This window comes from Elgaria multicarinata, chromosome 10, assembly GCF_023053635.1.
Source record: "Elgaria multicarinata webbii isolate HBS135686 ecotype San Diego chromosome 10, rElgMul1.1.pri, whole genome shotgun sequence".
Classification (NCBI taxonomy): domain Eukaryota; kingdom Metazoa; phylum Chordata; class Lepidosauria; order Squamata; family Anguidae; genus Elgaria; species Elgaria multicarinata.
This window is the reverse complement of record NC_086180.1, coordinates 63,895,790-63,901,895: the sequence shown is the minus strand read 5'-3', so window position 1 is coordinate 63,901,895 and position 6,106 is coordinate 63,895,790.

Genomic DNA, 6,106 nt, shown 5'->3' with positions numbered 1-6,106 from the left:
GGAATTGGTTTTCAGGAACAGAACTGGAGCTCACACCCAAATCGTTGCACACCCAAATCTCCTCCTGTTTCCCCCCAAGCATTGAGATTTCGGAAGCCTGATTTCACAGGGGAAAAGATCTGTTTGTGTCAGTAGTGTTTAAGCATGAGCTGCAAATCACCTGCCGATCTCCCAGCAGGTCTCCAACTCTCACCTGTCCGCCTGGCTTCAATCTCTCTCATGTCCAGAGAGAGAAATTCTTGGGACCGGGAGGCCTGTAGCTGGCCCCGGGGGCCTCCAGGCTAGGCTTCTATTGTACAATCTCCACACCTCCTGCATGGAATTAGAAATATAGAAATAGGTACACAGGCGTCAATTTATGAAAGTGAAATATAGAGGAAGTCCTATCTGTAAATAGAAGTTGTAGCTGAATTATAACTAATACACGTCTACTCCAAGGCAAGTCCCATGAAGTTCTCTCCCACCTGGGGAGAGGCGTAAAGTCCAGCCCTTGTTTGATCTCTTACCTGATGGGTGGCTTGGCCTGCATGAAGGAAGTCAATCAATGGTTAAACATTTACCTCACTTGGAAGCTGCTGTTACGGCCTGTTTTGCATAATACAGACTTTTGCCTGGAACGGGTATCTGAACGTCGTTCCGGGGCAACTTTTGGAGCTTTCTATATTTGTCCCACCTTGTCATGTGCATCTGGTGAGTTTGGTTGAGTTACCACATTGGGAAGCTGCTGTTATGGCCCATTTTGCGCAATAGGGACTTTTGCCCGGAACGTGGTTTCGGGGCAACTTTTGGAGGTTTCTACATCTGTCCCACCTAGTTATGTGCGTCTGGTGAGTTTGGTTGACTTAACTCATTGGTAAGCTGTCGTTATGGCCCATTTTGCGCAATACGGACTTTTGCCCGGAACGGGGATCGGAACGTGGTTTCGTGGCAACTTTTGGAGCTTTCTATATTTGTCCCACCTTGTCATATGCGTCTGGTGAGTTTGGTTGACTTTTCGATGGATTTCTCAATGTGAGCTAACAGTGTAAGGTTGCAGAATACAAGGCAAATGCAGTTTTTGGAAGCAGTATTTTAAAATTCATTTAAATCTTTGATGTGGCTATTACATGTGACTTCCAAATCAAATGTAATAGGTACGTCTGAGATTTAAAAGATATCTGGTCATCTGTTATACAAAGCCATGAAATTCAATAAACAAAAAACCTACGGTTTACAAAACAATGTTAAGGATGTACACTTTTCAACCAAGCACCAAAAAGCGGGGAAATTGGGAACGCCACATCCTCCCTAAGGAGGCAGAAAGTACCAGTGAAATTCTCATTCTGCCAAATCAGATAAACCATGAGGACAGGATGGAGAATAGGATATGCAGAGGTGACTGTGGGGTTGTGGAAAACTGATGACGAACAACTTAGAGCCACCTACTTCTTTTTTTGTTTAGAGCAGCCCTTCCCCAACCTGGTGCCCTCCAAAGGTGTTGGACTGCGACGATGGAGCAGGTAAGAACCCCCCCTCCTGCCTGGCCCTGCTGCCAGGTAACCCCCCCCCCCCACTTACCTGCTCCATCGTCACTGGGCCCAGCCTTGAGCTGAGCACCCTGGTCCACCCGGAACCTCAATTCAAGCCTGGGCCTGGTGACAACGGAGCAGGTAAGAAACCCCCCCCCCCCCGCCCTGGCCCTTACCTGGACATGCCACCACCGCTGTACGAACTGCGGTGGCAGCTCCAGGCAAGCACCCCACCCCACCCCACCTACCTGCTCCGTCGTGGCTGGGCCCGGGCTTGAACTGAGTGCCCTGGTCCACCCGGAAGCAAGCCCGCAAGCCTTGTTTCTGAGTGGACCTGGGGGCTCAATTCAAGCCCAGGCCCAGCCACAATGGAGAAGGTGGGGTGCGGGGGGGGGCTTGCCTGGAGCCACTGCCTCCACAGTTCATGCAGCAGCGGGTCCAAGTAAGGGGCCAGGCAGGAGGGGGGTTGCCTGGAGTTGCAGCAATTCGTGCAGCGGCAGGTCCAGGTGAGGGGCCAGGCGGGAGGGGGGGTTTACCTGCTCTGTTGTCGCCTGGCCCAGGCTTGAATAGAGCCCCCAGGTCCACCCAGAAGCAAGGCTGCAGGTGCGGCCTTGCTTCCGGGTGGACCAGGGCACTCAGTTCAAGCCCGGGCCCAGCCACGACGGAGCAGGTAAGTGGGGTGGGGTGGGGTGAGGGTGGGGCTTGCCTGAAGCTTCCGCCCCACGTTCCCCATCCTGTTGTCCCAGCATTCCTGACCATGGGACATACTGACTTGCAATGATGGGAGTTGTAGTTCAACACCTTTGGAGGGCACCAGGTTGGGGAAGGGCTGCTCTAAACAAAAAAAGAAGTAGGTGGCTCTAAGTTGTTCGTCATCAGTTTTCCACAACCCCACAGTCACCTCTGCATATCCTATTCTCCATCCTGTCCTCATGGTTTATCTGCTTTGGGAGAATGAGAATTTCACTGGTACTTTCTGCCTCCTTAGGGAGGATGTGGTGTTAAGGCTGGTGAGCCTTAACTCCCAATTTCCCTGCTTTTTGGTGCTTGGTGGAAAAGTGTGCATCCTTAACGCTGTTTTGTAAACCGTAGGTTTTTTTTGTTTATTGAATTTAACTATGTACTGTGTGAATGGCTCCACTTTCTCCACACCATGCATAATTTTGTACACCTCTACCATGGCTGCCCTTAGCCTCCATTTTTCCAAGCGAAACAATCCCAGTTGTTGTAACCTTCCATCACAGGGGAGATGCTCCAGCCCCTTAATCATGTTGCCCCAATGTGCATAAATGTGGAGAATTATTATTGGCTGCCTGCCCATGAAGGCTGCACAACCCCAGGTCAGTGTAGAGTAGGCAGGAAAAAAACCCCATGGGCTCCAGGCCAATCAGGACTCACTCAGGGGAAAAATTCCTACTCGGCCGCAATCAATTGGCCACCAGCTAGGCTCACACTGTTCTCTGCAGGCAGCAGGCAGGTGCCAGTTATGTGAGAACTAGCACAAGGATAAGGGCCTGCCTGGCTGGGCCCTTCCTTCCTCTCAGCGGGCTGCATTAAGTTTCCGCAACCAACCTGTCATCTCATGGCAACTTGGCCCACATCGGATCTGGTTCTGAATTTGAAGTGGGCCAGCTATTTGCGGTTTCCCAGGCACCCATGGGCGCCCACAGGCACTCCAGAAAGCTGGGCACAAGGCCAACCAGGAGTGCAATGGGCTCCCCTCCCCACCTGCTCACCACCTCCCTTGTCCTTGCCCACTGACACTGCGGGACTTACTTGAAGCCTCCACATGCACAGGCGAGCCACCTGTCCCCTTAGAGAGCCACTCTGCCCAGCTGTAGATCTACTGTGGTAATCAACAGCAGCTGGAAATGTCCATTTTTGGCCACTTAGTTTACAACAGTAGATCTACGGCAGGACAGAGCGGCTCACTAGGATGATGGGCGTGCACAGAGGCTTCAGGTAAGTCCCGTGGGCAGGCAAGCAGGTGGGGAGCAGCAGCTGCCCATTAGGCTGAATTGGCCGCTTCAAATTCAGAACCAGATCCGAAGTGGAGTGTCAGTTACAGGGGTGAAGAACAATGATGTGCTTCGCCTTGGGTCTGAACCCAAAATCCGTCAAAGAGGACTGATTCACGTCCACCTCACCCTGAATTCGGTATGGGACCCGATTGGGATGCCTTGGCCTGACTCAGCTAATTCAGCCAGATGGCAAATTCGGCCTGATGGCCAGCTGCTGGCCCCTCCCCACCTGCTCGCCACCTCCCTCGTCCTTGCCCACTGACACCGCAGGACTTCCCTGAAGCCGCCACATGCACAGGCCAGCCACCTCTCCTCTTGGAGAGCCACTCTGGCCTGCTGTAGATCTACTGTGCTAATCGACAGCAGCTGGAAATGTCCATTTTGGCCACTTAGTTTACAACAGTAGATCTATGGCAGGACAGAGTGGCTCACTAGGATGATGGGCATGCACAGAGGCTTCAGGTAAGTCCCGTGGGCGGGCGAGCAGGTGGGGAGCAGCAGCTGGCCAGCTGGCCCAATCGGGTCCCGTACCGAATTTGGGGTAAGATGGACATGAATCGGCCAACTTTGACTTGGATTTTGAGTTCAGACCCAAGGCAAAGCACATCCCTGTTCTTCACCCCACTAAGTGACACGACACCTGTTTATGCACCTCTTGATCCAATGGGGAAGTTTTATTATTGGCTGCCTGCACATGAAGGGCTGCACAATCCCAGGTCAGTGTGGAGTAGGCAAAAACAAACAAACCATGGGCTCCTGGCCAATCAGGACCCACACAGGGGGGGAAATTCCTACTCGGCCCCAAACTGGTGACCAGCCAGGCTCACACTGATCTCTGCAGGCAGCGGGCAGGTGCCAGACACAGGAGAACTAGCACAAGGGTGAGAGACTTTCTGGCTGGGTCCCTCTTTCCTCTCAGCTGGCCACATGAAGTTCCTGTGACCAACCTGCCATCTCTCCTTTTCTGTAGCTGGCTGGGGGCAGAGCTGCACCCCTGCCCCAAGTGTAGCAGAGGGGGGTGAGGTGCACTTGCACCCAGACCCCATCATGAAGAGATGGGACCCCCAACGCTTGAGTTTAATAAAGGCAAGACCTGTATAAGCCTTTAGAGCTGTCTTCCACAACCTGCTGCTCTCCAGATGGGTTGGACAACAACTCCCATCATCCCCTGGGTGGGGTATTATAGGACATAGTCCAACACATCTGAAGGGCACCAGGTTGGGGGAGGCTGCTTCAGAGGATCTGCAACAGGACAGTTTTCTTCTATTCATCTACCTCCCATCCCTCTAGTCCAGGGACGCTTTAGCCTGAGTCACGGAGGCCTTCTCTTCCTGCCTCAGCCACACAGGTCCACGTGACCAGTGAGGAGCTGAGGCAGGCCTGCCCATGTCACCATCACCCCAGGCCTCATAGCTTTGGATCAGTGGATGGTGCAGGCCTCCAGAGAAGTTCTCGGCCCTGTTCCCTCGAGCCTCGTAGCCTTGAAAGGCAGGTCTGAGGAACCCCGAGAGTGACCTCAGGATCCTCACCAAACCCCTTTCTTCTTTCCTCCCTTTACTAGCACTACATCTGCCATAAAAGAGGAGGCTGGCTTCTGCTTCGTTTCCCACCTCCTCCACAGCCCTGCTTGCAAATCCTTCAGGGGATGCTGTACCCCTTTTCAGAAGGATGGATTCCAGCCTCCTGATGCAGGGGTGACAAGGTGGGACAAATATAGAACCCTCCAAAAGTTGCCACGAAACCACGTTCCGATCCCCGTTCCGGGCAAAAGTCCGTATTGCGCAAAATGGGCCGTAACAGCTTACCAATGAGTTAAGTCAACCAAACTCACCAGACGCACATAACTAGGTGGGACAGATGTAGAAACCTCCAAAAGTTGCCCCGAAACCACGTTCCGGGCAAAAGTCCCTATTGCGCAAAATGGGCCGTAACAGCAGCTTCCCAATGTGGTAACTCAACCAAACTCACCAGATGCACATGACAAGATGGGACAAATATAGAAAGCTCCAAAAGTTGCCCCGGAACGACTTTCTGATACCCGTTCCAGGCAAAAGTCTGTATTATGCAAAACAGGCCGTAACAGCAGCTTCCAAGTGAGGTAAGTCAAACAAACTCACCAGACGCATATGACAAGGTGGGGCAAATATAGAAAGCTCCAAAAGTTACCCCGGAACCACCTTCAGATACTCGTTCCAGGCAAAAGTCCGTATTGCGCAAAATGGGCCATAACGACAGCTTCCCAATGAGTTAAGTCAACCAAACTCACCAGACGCACATAACTAGGTGGGACAGATGTAAAAAGCTCCAAAAGTTGCCCCGAAACCACCTTCAGATACTCGTTCCGGGCAAAAGTCCGTATTGGGCAAAATGGGCCGTAATGGCAGCTTCCCACTGAGGTAAGTCAAACAAACTCACCAGATGCACATTACTAGGTGAGACAGATGTAGAAACCTCCAAAAGTTGCCCTGAAACCACGTTCAGATTGGTTGGATGGGCTCACCCCGCTGGCAGCAGTTGGTAAAAAGTGCCCTCGAACTGCCTATAATCTAGAGTAATATGGCTATTTCTTCGTTCCTC